Source organism: Corythoichthys intestinalis, unplaced genomic scaffold, assembly GCF_030265065.1.
Source record: "Corythoichthys intestinalis isolate RoL2023-P3 unplaced genomic scaffold, ASM3026506v1 HiC_scaffold_26, whole genome shotgun sequence".
Taxonomy (NCBI): Eukaryota; Metazoa; Chordata; class Actinopteri; order Syngnathiformes; family Syngnathidae; genus Corythoichthys; species Corythoichthys intestinalis.
This window is the reverse complement of record NW_026651595.1, coordinates 4,022,259-4,038,426: the sequence shown is the minus strand read 5'-3', so window position 1 is coordinate 4,038,426 and position 16,168 is coordinate 4,022,259.

The window sequence follows — 16,168 nt, the reverse complement described above, 5'->3', positions numbered from 1 at the left end:
GTGAGATCTATGCGATATGGCCGAGAAATTTAATTTTGATGTTAACTCCAAAACCGCTGCGCAGAAGTCAACCAAACTTCACCCAATAGTGTATTTTATCACATTCTAGTAGTTACATTTGAAAATTTCGTTCTAGGACATTTGGTTTGAGCGCAATTATTAAACTTAGGTCAAAAAAGCCATTTAAGCCTTTTCACAGTGAGATCTATGCGATATGGCCGAGAAATGTAAATTTGATGTTAACTCCCAAACCGCTGCGCAGAAGTAAACCAAACTTCACCCATTAGTGTATTGTATCACAATCTAGTAGATACATTTGAAAATTTCGTTCTAGGACATTTGATTTGAGCGCAATCTTTAAACTTTGGTCAAAAAAGCCATTTAAGCCTTTTCACAGTGAGATCTATGCGATATGGCCGAGAAATGTAATTTTGATGTTAACTCCCAAACCGCTGCGCAGAAGTCAACCAAACTTCACCCAATAGTGTATTGTATCACAATCTAGTAGTTACATGTGAAAATTTGGTTCTAGGACATTTGATTTGAGCGCAATCCTCAAACTTAGGTCAAAAAAGCCATTTAAGCCTTTTCACAGTGAGATCTATGCGATATGGCCGAGAAATGTAATTTTGATGTTAACTCCCAAACCGCTGCGCAGAAGTCAACCAAACTTCACCCAATAGTGTATTGTATCACATTCTAGTAGTTACATTTGAAAATTTCGTTCTAGGACATTTGGTTTGAGCGCAATCATTAAACTTAGGTCAAAAAAGCCATTTAAGCCTTTTCACAGTGAGATCTATGCGATATGGCCGAGAAATGTAATTTTGATGTTAACTCCCAAACCGCTGCGCAGAAGTAAACCAAACTTCACCCATTAGTGTATTGTATCACAATCTAGTAGTTACATTTGAAAATTTTGTTCTAGGACATTTTGTTTGAACGCAATCATCAAACTTAATTAAAAAAGTCATTTAAGCCTTTTCACAGTGAGATCTATGCGATATGGCCGAGAAATGTAATTTTGATGTTAACTCCCAAACCGCTGCGCAGAAGTCAACCAAACTTCACCCATTAGTGTATTGTATCACAATCTAGTAGTTACATGTGGAAATTTGGTTATAGGACATTTGATTTGAGCGCAATCCTCAAACTTAGGTCAAAAAAGCCATTTAAGCCTTTTCACAGTGAGATCTATGCGATATGGCCGAGAAATGTAATTTTGATGTTAACTCCCAAACCGCTGCGCAGAAGTCAACCAAACTTCACCCATTAGTGTATTGTATCACAATCTAGTAGTTACATGTGAAAATTTGGTTCTAGGACATTTGATTTGAGCGCAATCCTCAAACTTAGGTCAAAAAAGCCATTTAAGCCTTTTCACAGTGAGATCTATGCGATATGGCCGAGAAATGTAATTTTGATGTTAACTCCCAAACCGCTGCGCAGAAGTCAACCAAACTTCACCCAATAGTGTATTGTATCACATTCTAGTAGTTACATTTGAAAATTTCGTTCTAGGACATTTGGTTTGAGCGCAATTATTAAACTTAGGTCAAAAAAGCCATTTAAGCCTTTTCACAGTGAGATCTATGCGATATGGCCGAGAAATGTAATTTTGATGTTAACTCCCAAACCGCTGCGCAGAAGTCAACCAAACTTCACCCAATAGTGTATTGTATCACATTCTAGTAGTTACATTTGAAAATTTCGTTCTAGGACATTTGGTTTGAGCGCAATCATTAAACTTAGGTCAAAAAAGCCATTTAAGCCTTTTCACAGTGAGATCTATGCGATATGGCCGAGAAATGTAATTTTGATGTTAACTCCCAAACCGCTGCGCAGAAGTCAACCAAACTTCACCCAATAGTGTATTGTATCACAATCTAGTAGTTACATTTGAAAATTTTGTTCTAGGAAATTTTGTTTGAGCGCAATCATCAAACTTAATTAAAAAAGTCATTTAAGCCTTTTCACAGTGAGATCTATGCGATATGGCCGAGAAATGTAAATTTGATGTTAACTCCCAAACCGCTGCGCAGAAGTCAACCAAACTTCACCCAATAGTGTATTGTATCACATTCTAGTAGTTACATTTGAAAATTTCGTTCTAGGACATTTGGTTTGAGCGCAATCATTAAACTTAGGTCAAAAAAGCCATTTAAGCCTTTTCACAGTGAGATCTATGCGATATGGCCGAGAAATGTAATTTTGATGTTAACTCCCAAACCGCTGCGCAGAAGTCAACCAAACTTCACCCAATAGTGTATTGTATCACAATCTAGTAGTTACATTTGAAAATTTTGTTCTAGGAAATTTTGTTTGAGCGCAATCATCAAACTTAATTAAAAAAGTCATTTAAGCCTTTTCACAGGGAGATCTATGCGATATGGCCGAGAAATGTAAATTTGATGTTAACTCCCAAACCGCTGCGCAGAAGTCAACCAAACTTCACCCATTAGTGTATTGTATCACAATCTAGTAGTTACATGTGAAAATTTGTTTCTAGGACATTTGATTTGAGCGCAATCCTCAAACTTAGGTCAAAAAAGCCATTTAAGCCTTTTCACAGTGAGATCTATGCGATATGGCCGAGAAATGTAATTTTGATGTTAACTCCCAAACCGCTGCGCAGAAGTCAACTAAACTTCACCCAATAGTGTATTGTATCACATTCTAGTAGTTACATTTGAAAATTTCGTTGTAGGACATTTGGTTTGAGCGCAATTATTAAACTTAGGTCAAAAAAGCCATTTAAGCCTTTTCACAGTGAGATCTATGCGATATGGCCGAGAAATGTAATTTTGATGTTAACTCCCAAACCGCTGCGCAGAAGTAAACCAAACTTCACCCATTAGTGTATTGTATCACAATCTAGTAGATACATTTGAAAATTTCGTTCTAGGACATTTGATTTGAGCGCAATCTTTAAACTTAGGTCAAAAAAGCCATTTAAGCCTTTTCACAGTGAGATCTATGCGATATGGCCGAGAAATGTAATTTTGATGTTAACTCCCAAACCGCTGCGCAGAAGTAAACCAAACTTCACCCATTAGTGTATTGTATCACAATCTAGTAGTTACATTTGAAAATTTTGTTCTAGGACATTTTGTTTGAACGCAATCATCAAACTTAATTAAAAAAGTCATTTAAGCCTTTTCACAGTGAGATCTATGCGATATGGCCGAGAAATGTAATTTTGATGTTAACTCCCAAACCGCTGCGCAGAAGTCAACCAAACTTCACCCATTAGTGTATTGTATCACAATCTAGTAGTTACATGTGGAAATTTGGTTATAGGACATTTGATTAGAGCGCAATCCTCAAACTTAGGTCAAAAAAGCCATTTAAGCCTTTTCACAGTGAGATCTATAGGATATGGCCGAGAAATGTAATTTTGATGTTAACTCCCAAACCGCTGCGCAGAAGTCAACCAAACTTCACCCAATAGTGTATTGTATCACAATCTAGTAGTTACATTTGAAAATTTTGTTCTAGGAAATTTTGTTTGAGCGCAATCATCAAACTTAATTAAAAAAGTCATTTAAGCCTTTTCACAGTGAGATCTATGCGATATGGCCGAGAAATGTAAATTTGATGTTAACTCCCAAACCGCTGCGCAGAAGTCAACCAAACTTCACCCATTAGTGTATTGTATCACAATCTAGTAGTTACATGTGAAAATTTGTTTCTAGGACATTTGATTTGAGCGCAATCCTCAAACTTAGGTCAAAAAAGCCATTTAAGCCTTTTCACAGTGAGATCTATGCGATATGGCCGAGAAATGTAATTTTGATGTTAACTCCCAAACCGCTGCGCAGAAGTAAACCAAACTTCACCCATTAGTGTATTGTATCACAATCTAGTAGATACATTTGAAAATTTCGTTCTAGGACATTTGATTTGAGCGCAATCTTTAAACTTAGGTCAAAAAAGCCATTTAAGCCTTTTCACAGTGAGATCTATGCGATATGGCCGAGAAATGTAATTTTGATGTTAACTCCCAAACCGCTGCGCAGAAGTAAACCAAACTTCACCCATTAGTGTATTGTATCACAATCTAGTAGTTACATTTGAAAATTTTGTTCTAGGACATTTTGTTTGAACGCAATCATCAAACAATTAAAAAAGTCATTTAAGCCTTTTCACAGTGAGATCTATGCGATATGGCCGAGAAATGTAATTTTGATGTTAACTCCCAAACCGCTGCGCAGAAGTCAACCAAACTTCACCCAATAGTGTATTGTATCACAATCTAGTAGTTACATTTGAAAATTTTGTTCTAGGAAATTTTGTTTGAGCGCAATCATCAAACTTAATTAAAAAAGTCATTTAAGCCTTTTCACAGTGAGATCTATGCGATATGGCCGAGAAATTTAATTTTGATGTTAACTCCAAAACCGCTGCGCAGAAGTCAACCAAACTTCACCCAATAGTGTATTTTATCACATTCTAGTAGTTACATTTGAAAATTTCGTTCTAGGACATTTGGTTTGAGCGCAATTATTAAACTTAGGTCAAAAAAGCCATTTAAGCCTTTTCACAGTGAGATCTATGCGATATGGCCGAGAAATGTAAATTTGATGTTAACTCCCAAACCGCTGCGCAGAAGTAAACCAAACTTCACCCATTAGTGTATTGTATCACAATCTAGTAGATACATTTGAAAATTTCGTTCTAGGACATTTGATTTGAGCGCAATCTTTAAACTTTGGTCAAAAAAGCCATTTAAGCCTTTTCACAGTGAGATCTATGCGATATGGCCGAGAAATGTAATTTTGATGTTAACTCCCAAACCGCTGCGCAGAAGTCAACCAAACTTCACCCAATAGTGTATTGTATCACAATCTAGTAGTTACATGTGAAAATTTGGTTCTAGGACATTTGATTTGAGCGCAATCCTCAAACTTAGGTCAAAAAAGCCATTTAAGCCTTTTCACAGTGAGATCTATGCGATATGGCCGAGAAATGTAATTTTGATGTTAACTCCCAAACCGCTGCGCAGAAGTCAACCAAACTTCACCCAATAGTGTATTGTATCACATTCTAGTAGTTACATTTGAAAATTTCGTTCTAGGACATTTGGTTTGAGCGCAATCATTAAACTTAGGTCAAAAAAGCCATTTAAGCCTTTTCACAGTGAGATCTATGCGATATGGCCGAGAAATGTAATTTTGATGTTAACTCCCAAACCGCTGCGCAGAAGTAAACCAAACTTCACCCATTAGTGTATTGTATCACAATCTAGTAGTTACATTTGAAAATTTTGTTCTAGGACATTTTGTTTGAACGCAATCATCAAACTTAATTAAAAAAGTCATTTAAGCCTTTTCACAGTGAGATCTATGCGATATGGCCGAGAAATGTAATTTTGATGTTAACTCCCAAACCGCTGCGCAGAAGTCAACCAAACTTCACCCATTAGTGTATTGTATCACAATCTAGTAGTTACATGTGGAAATTTGGTTATAGGACATTTGATTTGAGCGCAATCCTCAAACTTAGGTCAAAAAAGCCATTTAAGCCTTTTCACAGTGAGATCTATGCGATATGGCCGAGAAATGTAATTTTGATGTTAACTCCCAAACCGCTGCGCAGAAGTCAACCAAACTTCACCCATTAGTGTATTGTATCACAATCTAGTAGTTACATGTGAAAATTTGGTTCTAGGACATTTGATTTGAGCGCAATCCTCAAACTTAGGTCAAAAAAGCCATTTAAGCCTTTTCACAGTGAGATCTATGCGATATGGCCGAGAAATGTAATTTTGATGTTAACTCCCAAACCGCTGCGCAGAAGTCAACCAAACTTCACCCAATAGTGTATTGTATCACATTCTAGTAGTTACATTTGAAAATTTCGTTCTAGGACATTTGGTTTGAGCGCAATTATTAAACTTAGGTCAAAAAAGCCATTTAAGCCTTTTCACAGTGAGATCTATGCGATATGGCCGAGAAATGTAATTTTGATGTTAACTCCCAAACCGCTGCGCAGAAGTCAACCAAACTTCACCCAATAGTGTATTGTATCACATTCTAGTAGTTACATTTGAAAATTTCGTTCTAGGACATTTGGTTTGAGCGCAATCATTAAACTTAGGTCAAAAAAGCCATTTAAGCCTTTTCACAGTGAGATCTATGCGATATGGCCGAGAAATGTAATTTTGATGTTAACTCCCAAACCGCTGCGCAGAAGTCAACCAAACTTCACCCAATAGTGTATTGTATCACAATCTAGTAGTTACATTTGAAAATTTTGTTCTAGGAAATTTTGTTTGAGCGCAATCATCAAACTTAATTAAAAAAGTCATTTAAGCCTTTTCACAGTGAGATCTATGCGATATGGCCGAGAAATGTAAATTTGATGTTAACTCCCAAACCGCTGCGCAGAAGTCAACCAAACTTCACCCATTAGTGTATTGTATCACAATCTAGTAGTTACATGTGAAAATTTGTTTCTAGGACATTTGGTTTGAGCGCAATCCTCAAACTTAGGTCAAAAAAGCCATTTAAGCCTTTTCACAGTGAGATCTATGCGATATGGCCGAGAAATGTAATTTTGATGTTAACTCCCAAACCGCTGCGCAGAAGTAAACCAAACTTCACCCATTAGAGTATTGTATCACATTCTAGTAGTTACATTTGAAAATTTCGTTCTAGGACATTTGGTTTGAGCGCAATTATTAAACTTAGGTCAAAAAAGCCATTTAAGCCTTTTCACAGTGAGATCTATGCGATATGGCCGAGAAATGTAATTTTGATGTTAACTCCCAAACCGCTGCGCAGAAGTCAACCAAACTTCACCCAATAGTGTATTGTATCACATTCTAGTAGTTACATTTTAAAATTTCGTTCTAGGACATTTGGTTTGAGCGCAATCATTAAACTTAGGTCAAAAAAGCCATTTAAGCCTTTTCACAGTGAGATCTATGCGATATGGCCGAGAAATGTAATTTTGATAACTCCCAAACCGCTGCGCAGAAGTCAACCAAACTTCACCCAATAGTGTATTGTATCACAATCTAGTAGTTACATTTGAAAATTTTGTTCTAGGAAATTTTGTTTGAGCGCAATCATCAAACTTAATTAAAAAAGTCATTTAAGCCTTTTCACAGTGAGATCTATGCGATATGGCCGAGAAATGTAATTTTGATGTTAACTCCCAAACCGCTGCGCAGAAGTCAACCAAACTTCACCCATTAGTGTATTGTATCACAATCTAGTAGTTACATGTGAAAATTTGGTTCTAGGACATTTGATTTGAGCGCAATCCTCAAACTTAGGTCAAAAAAGCCATTTAAGCCTTTTCACAGTGAGATCTATGCGATATGGCCGAGAAATGTAATTTTGATGTTAACTCCCAAACCGCTGCGCAGAAGTCAACCAAACTTCACCCAATAGTGTATTGTATCACATTCTAGTAGTTACATTTGAAAATTTTGTTCTAGGACATTTGGTTTGAGCGCAATCATTAAACTTAGGTCAAAAAAGCCATTTAAGCCTTTTCACAGTGAGATCTATGCGATATGGCCGAGAAATGTAATTTTGATGTTAACTCCCAAACCGCTGCGCAGAAGTCAACCAAACTTCACCCATTAGTGTATTGTATCACAATCTAGTAGTTACATTTGAAAATTTTGTTCTAGGAAATTTTGTTTGAGCGAAATCATCAAACTTAATTAAAAAAGTCATTTAAGCCTTTTCACAGTGAGATCTATGCGATATGGCCGAGAAATGTAAATTTGATGTTAACTCCCAAACCGCTGCGCAGAAGTCTACCAAACTTCACCCATTAGTGTATTGTATCACATTCTAGTAGTTACATGTGAAAATTTGGTTCTAGGACATTTGGTTTGAGCGCAATTATTAAACTTAGGTCAAAAAAGCCATTTAAGCCTTTTCACAGTGAGATCTATGCGATATGGCCGAGAAATGTAATTTTGATGTTAACTCCCAAACCGCTGCGCAGAAGTCAACCAAACTTCACCCAATAGTGTATTGTATCACATTCTAGTAGTTACATTTGAAAATTTCGTTCTAGGACATTTGGTTTGAGCGCAATCATTAAACTTAGGTCAAAAAAGCCATTTAAGCCTTTTCACAGTGAGATCTATGAGATATGGCCGAGAAATGTAATTTTGATGTTAACTCCCAAACCGCTGCGCAGAAGTAAACCAAACTTCACCCATTAGTGTATTGTATCACAATCTAGTAGTTACATGTAGAAATTTGGTTATAGGACATTTGATTTGAGCGCAATCCTCAAACTTAGGTCAAAAAAGCCATTTAAGCCTTTTCACAGTGAGATCTATGCGATATGGCCGAGAAATGTAATTTTGATGTTAACTCCCAAACCGCTGCGCAGAAGTCAACCAAACTTCACCCAATAGTGTATTGTATCACAATCTAGTAGTTACATTTGAAAATTTTGTTCTAGGAAATTTTGTTTGAGCGAAATCATCAAACTTAATTAAAAAAGTCATTTAAGCCTTTTCACAGTGAGATCTATGCTATATGGCCGAGAAATGTAATTTTGATGTTAACTCCCAAACCGCTGCGCAGAAGTCAACCAAACTTCACCCATTAGTGTATTGTATCACAATCTAGTAGATACATTTGAAAATTTCGTTCTAGGACATTTGATTTGAGCGCAATCTTTAAACTTTGGTCAAAAAAGCCATTTAAGCCTTTTCACAGTGAGATCTATGCGATATGGCCGAGAAATGTAATTTTGATGTTAACTCCCAAACCGCTGCGCAGAAGTAAACCAAACTTCACCCATTAGTGTATTGTATCACAATCTAGTAGTTACATGTGAAAATTTGGTTCTAGGACATTTGATTTGAGCGCAATCCTCAAACTTAGGTCAAAAAAGCCATTTAAGCCTTTTCACAGTGAGATCTATGCGATATGGCCGAGAAATGTAATTTTGATGTTAACTCCCAAACCGCTGCGCAGAAGTCAACCAAACTTCACCCAATAGTGTATTGTATCACATTCTAGTAGTTACATTTGAAAATTTCGTTCTAGGACATTTGGTTTGAGCGCAATTATTAAACTTAGGTCAAAAAAGCCATTTAAGCCTTTTCACAGTGAGATCTATGCGATATGGCCGAGAAATGTAATTTTGATGTTAACTCCCAAACCGCTGCGCAGAAGTCAACCAAACTTCACCCATTAGTGTATTGTATCACAATCTAGTAGTTACATTTGAAAATTTGGTTCTAGGACATTTGATTTGAGCGCAATCCTCAAACTTAGGTCAAAAAAGCCATTTAAGCCTTTTCACAGTGAGATCTATGCGATATGGCCGAGAAATGTAATTTTGATGTTAACTCCCAAACCGCTGCGCAGAAGTCAACCAAACTTCACCCAATAGTGTATTGTATCACATTCTAGTAGTTACATTTGAAAATTTCGTTCTAGGACATTTGGTTTGAGCGCAATCATTAAACTTAGGTCAAAAAAGCCATTTAAGCCTTTTCACAGTGAGATCTATGCGATATGGCCGAGAAATGTAATTTTGATGTTAACTCCCAAACCGCTGCGCAGAAGTCAACCAAACTTCACCCAATAGTGTATTGTATCACAATCTAGTAGTTACATTTGAAAATTTTGTTCTAGGAAATTTTGTTTGAGCGAAATCATCAAACTTAATTAAAAAAGTCATTTAAGGCTTTTCACAGTGAGATCTATGCCATATGGCCGAGAAATGTAAATTTGATGTTAGCTCCCAAACCGCTGCGCAGAAGTCAACCAAACTTCACCCATTAGTGTATTGTATCACAATCTAGTAGTTACATGTGAAAATTTGTTTCTAGGACATTTGATTTGAGCGCAATCCTCAAACTTAGGTCAAAAAAGCCATTTAAGCCTTTTCACAGTGAGATCTATGCGATATGGCCGAGAAATGTAATTTTGATGTTAACTCCCAAACCGCTGCGCAGAAGTCAACCAAACTTCACCCAGTAGTGTATTGTATCACATTCTAGTAGTTACATTTGAAAATTTCGTTCTAGGACATTTGGTTTGAGCGCAATTATTAAACTTAGGTCAAAAAAGCCATTTAAGCCTTTTCACAGTGAGATCTATGCGATATGGCCGAGAAATGTAATTTTGATGTTAACTCCCAAACCGCTGCGCAGAAGTAAACCAAACTTCACCCATTAGTGTATTGTATCACAATCTAGTAGATACATTTGAAAATTTCGTTCTAGGACATTTGATTTGAGCGCAATCTTTAAACTTAGGTCAAAAAAGCCATTTAAGCCTTTTCACAGTGAGATCTATGCGATATGGCCGAGAAATGTAAATTTGATGTTAACTCCCAAACCGCTGCGCAGAAGTCAACCAAACTTCACCCAATAGTGTATTGTATCAGAATCTAGTAGTTACATTTGAAAATTTCGTTCTAGGACATTTGGTTTGAGCGCAATTATTAAACTTAGGTCAAAAAAGCCATTTAAGCCTTTTCACAGTGAGATCTATGCGATATGGCCGAGAAATGTAAATTTGATGTTAACTCCCAAACCGCTGCGCAGAAGTAAACCAAACTTCACCCATTAGTGTATTGTATCACAATCTAGTAGATACATTTGAAAATTTCGTTCTAGAACATTTGATTTGAGCGCAATCTTTAAACTTTGGTCAAAAAAGCCATTTAAGCCTTTTCACAGTGAGATCTATGCGATATGGCCGAGAAATGTAATTTTGATGTTAACTCCCAAACCGCTGCGCAGAAGTAAACCAAACTTCACCCATTAGTGTATTGTATCACAATCTAGTAGTTACATGTGAAAATTTGGTTCTAGGACATTTGATTTGAGCGCAATCCTCAAACTTAGGTCAAAAAAGCCATTTAAGCCTTTTCACAGTGAGATCTATGCGATATGGCCGAGAAATGTAATTTTGATGTTAACTCCCAAACCGCTGCGCAGAAGTCAACCAAACTTCACCCAATAGTGTATTGTATCACATTCTAGTAGTTACATTTGAAAATTTCGTTCTAGGACATTTGGTTTGAGCGCAATTATTAAACTTAGGTCAAAAAAGCCATTTAAGCCTTTTCACAGTGAGATCTATGCGATATGGCCGAGAAATGTAATTTTGATGTTAACTCCCAAACCGCTGCGCAGAAGTCAACCAAACTTCACCCAATAGTGTATTGTATCACATTCTAGTAGTTACATTTGAAAATTTCGTTCTAGGACATTTGGTTTGAGCGCAATCATTAAACTTAGGTCAAAAAAGCCATTTAAGCCTTTTCACAGTGAGATCTATGCGATATGGCAGAGAAATGTAATTTTGATGTTAACTCCCAAACCGCTGCGCAGAAGTAAACCAAACTTCACCCATTAGTGTATTGTATCACAATCTAGTAGTTACATTTGAAAATTTTGTTCTAGGACATTTTGTTTGAACGCAATCATCAAACTTAATTAAAAAAGTCATTTAAGCCTTTTCACAGTGAGATCTATGCGATATGGCCGAGAAATGTAATTTTGATGTTAACTCCCAAACCGCTGCGCAGAAGTCAACCAAACTTCACCCATTAGTGTATTGTATCACAATCTAGTAGTTACATGTGGAAATTTGGTTATAGGACATTTGATTTGAGCGCAATCCTCAAACTTAGGTCAAAAAAGCCATTTAAGCCTTTTCACAGTGAGATCTATGCGATATGGCCGAGAAATGTAATTTTGATGTTAACTCCCAAACCGCTGCGCAGAAGTCAACCAAACTTCACCCAATAGTGTATTGTATCACAATCTAGTAGTTACATTTGAAAATTTTGTTCTAGGAAATTTTGTTTGAGCGAAATCATCAAACTTAATTAAAAAAGTCATTTAAGCCTTTTCACAGTGAGATCTATGCGATATGGCCGAGAAATGTAAATTTGATGTTAACTCCCAAACCGCTGCGCAGAAGTCAACCAAACTTCACCCATTAGTGTATTGTATCACAATCTAGTAGTTACATGTGAAAATTTGGTTCTAGGACATTTGATTTGAGCGCAATCCTCAAACTTAGGTCAAAAAAGCCATTTAAGCCTTTTCACAGTGAGATCTATGCGATATGGCCGAGAAATGTAATTTTGATGTTAACTCCCAAACCGCTGCGCAGAAGTCAACCAAACTTCACCCAATAGTGTATTGTATCACATTCTAGTAGTTACATTTGAAAATTTCGTTCTAGGACATTTGGTTTGAGCGCAATTATTAAACTTAGGTCAAAAAAGCCATTTAAGCCTTTTCACAGTGAGATCTATGCGATATGGCCGAGAAATGTAATTTTGATGTTAACTCCCAAACCGCTGCGCAGAAGTCAACCAAACTTCACCCAATAGTGTATTGTATCACATTCTAGTAGTTACATTTGAAAATTTCGTTCTAGGACATTTGGTTTGAGCGCAATCATTAAACTTAGGTCAAAAAAGCCATTTAAGCCTTTTCACAGTGAGATCTATGCGATATGGCCGAGAAATGTAAATTTGATGTTAACTCCCAAACCGCTGCGCAGAAGTCTACCAAACTTCACCCATTAGTGTATTGTATCACATTCTAGTAGTTACATGTGAAAATTTGGTTCTAAGACATTTGGTTTGAGCGCAATTATTAAACTTAGGTCAAAAAAGCCATTTAAGCCTTTTCACAGTGAGATCTATGCGATATGGCCGAGAAATGTAATTTTGATGTTAACTCCCAAACCGCTGCGCAGAAGTCAACCAAACTTCACCCAATAGTGTATTGTATCACATTCTAGTAGTTACATTTGAAAATTTCGTTCTAGGACATTTGGTTTGAGCGCAATCATTAAACTTAGGTCAAAAAAGCCATTTAAGCCTTTTCACAGTGAGATCTATGAGATATGGCCGAGAAATGTAATTTTGATGTTAACTCCCAAACCGCTGCGCAGAAGTAAACCAAACTTCACCCATTAGTGTATTGTATCACAATCTAGTAGTTACATGTAGAAATTTGGTTATAGGACATTTGATTTGAGCGCAATCCTCAAACTTAGGTCAAAAAAGCCATTTAAGCCTTTTCACAGTGAGATCTATGCGATATGGCCGAGAAATGTAATTTTGATGTTAACTCCCAAACCGCTGCGCAGAAGTCAACCAAACTTCACCCAATAGTGTATTGTATCACAATCTAGTAGTTACATTTGAAAATTTTGTTCTAGGAAATTTTGTTTGAGCGAAATCATCAAACTTAATTAAAAAAGTCATTTAAGCCTTTTCACAGTGAGATCTATGCTATATGGCCGAGAAATGTAATTTTGATGTTAACTCCCAAACCGCTGCGCAGAAGTCAACCAAACTTCACCCATTAGTGTATTGTATCACAATCTAGTAGATACATTTGAAAATTTCGTTCTAGGACATTTGATTTGAGCGCAATCTTTAAACTTTGGTCAAAAAAGCCATTTAAGCCTTTTCACAGTGAGATCTATGCGATATGGCCGAGAAATGTAATTTTGATGTTAACTCCCAAACCGCTGCGCAGAAGTAAACCAAACTTCACCCATTAGTGTATTGTATCACAATCTAGTAGTTACATGTGAAAATTTGGTTCTAGGACATTTGATTTGAGCGCAATCCTCAAACTTAGGTCAAAAAAGCCATTTAAGCCTTTTCACAGTGAGATCTATGCGATATGGCCGAGAAATGTAATTTTGATGTTAACTCCCAAACCGCTGCGCAGAAGTCAACCAAACTTCACCCAATAGTGTATTGTATCACATTCTAGTAGTTACATTTGAAAATTTCGTTCTAGGACATTTGGTTTGAGCGCAATTATTAAACTTAGGTCAAAAAAGCCATTTAAGCCTTTTCACAGTGAGATCTATGCGATATGGCCGAGAAATGTAATTTTGATGTTAACTCCCAAACCGCTGCGCAGAAGTCAACCAAACTTCACCCATTAGTGTATTGTATCACAATCTAGTAGTTACATTTGAAAATTTGGTTCTAGGACATTTGATTTGAGCGCAATCCTCAAACTTAGGTCAAAAAAGCCATTTAAGCCTTTTCACAGTGAGATCTATGCGATATGGCCGAGAAATGTAATTTTGATGTTAACTCCCAAACCGCTGCGCAGAAGTCAACCAAACTTCACCCAATAGTGTATTGTATCACATTCTAGTAGTTACATTTGAAAATTTCGTTCTAGGACATTTGGTTTGAGCGCAATCATTAAACTTAGGTCAAAAAAGCCATTTAAGCCTTTTCACAGTGAGATCTATGCGATATGGCCGAGAAATGTAATTTTGATGTTAACTCCCAAACCGCTGCGCAGAAGTCAACCAAACTTCACCCAATAGTGTATTGTATCACAATCTAGTAGTTACATTTGAAAATTTTGTTCTAGGAAATTTTGTTTGAGCGAAATCATCAAACTTAATTAAAAAAGTCATTTAAGGCTTTTCACAGTGAGATCTATGCCATATGGCCGAGAAATGTAAATTTGATGTTAGCTCCCAAACCGCTGCGCAGAAGTCAACCAAACTTCACCCATTAGTGTATTGTATCACAATCTAGTAGTTACATGTGAAAATTTGTTTCTAGGACATTTGATTTGAGCGCAATCCTCAAACTTAGGTCAAAAAAGCCATTTAAGCCTTTTCACAGTGAGATCTATGCGATATGGCCGAGAAATGTAATTTTGATGTTAACTCCCAAACCGCTGCGCAGAAGTCAACCAAACTTCACCCAGTAGTGTATTGTATCACATTCTAGTAGTTACATTTGAAAATTTCGTTCTAGGACATTTGGTTTGAGCGCAATTATTAAACTTAGGTCAAAAAAGCCATTTAAGCCTTTTCACAGTGAGATCTATGCGATATGGCCGAGAAATGTAATTTTGATGTTAACTCCCAAACCGCTGCGCAGAAGTAAACCAAACTTCACCCATTAGTGTATTGTATCACAATCTAGTAGATACATTTGAAAATTTCGTTCTAGGACATTTGATTTGAGCGCAATCTTTAAACTTAGGTCAAAAAAGCCATTTAAGCCTTTTCACAGTGAGATCTATGCGATATGGCCGAGAAATGTAAATTTGATGTTAACTCCCAAACCGCTGCGCAGAAGTCAACCAAACTTCACCCAATAGTGTATTGTATCAGAATCTAGTAGTTACATTTGAAAATTTCGTTCTAGGACATTTGGTTTGAGCGCAATTATTAAACTTAGGTCAAAAAAGCCATTTAAGCCTTTTCACAGTGAGATCTATGCGATATGGCCGAGAAATGTAAATTTGATGTTAACTCCCAAACCGCTGCGCAGAAGTAAACCAAACTTCACCCATTAGTGTATTGTATCACAATCTAGTAGATACATTTGAAAATTTCGTTCTAGAACATTTGATTTGAGCGCAATCTTTAAACTTTGGTCAAAAAAGCCATTTAAGCCTTTTCACAGTGAGATCTATGCGATATGGCCGAGAAATGTAATTTTGATGTTAACTCCCAAACCGCTGCGCAGAAGTAAACCAAACTTCACCCATTAGTGTATTGTATCACAATCTAGTAGTTACATGTGAAAATTTGGTTCTAGGACATTTGATTTGAGCGCAATCCTCAAACTTAGGTCAAAAAAGCCATTTAAGCCTTTTCACAGTGAGATCTATGCGATATGGCCGAGAAATGTAATTTTGATGTTAACTCCCAAACCGCTGCGCAGAAGTCAACCAAACTTCACCCAATAGTGTATTGTATCACATTCTAGTAGTTACATTTGAAAATTTCGTTCTAGGACATTTGGTTTGAGCGCAATTATTAAACTTAGGTCAAAAAAGCCATTTAAGCCTTTTCACAGTGAGATCTATGCGATATGGCCGAGAAATGTAATTTTGATGTTAACTCCCAAACCGCTGCGCAGAAGTCAACCAAACTTCACCCAATAGTGTATTGTATCACATTCTAGTAGTTACATTTGAAAATTTCGTTCTAGGACATTTGGTTTGAGCGCAATCATTAAACTTAGGTCAAAAAAGCCATTTAAGCCTTTTCACAGTGAGATCTATGCGATATGGCAGAGAAATGTAATTTTGATGTTAACTCCCAAACCGCTGCGCAGAAGTAAACCAAACTTCACCCATTAGTGTATTGTATCACAATCTAGTAGTTACATTTGAAAATTTTGTTCTAGGACATTTTGTTTGAAC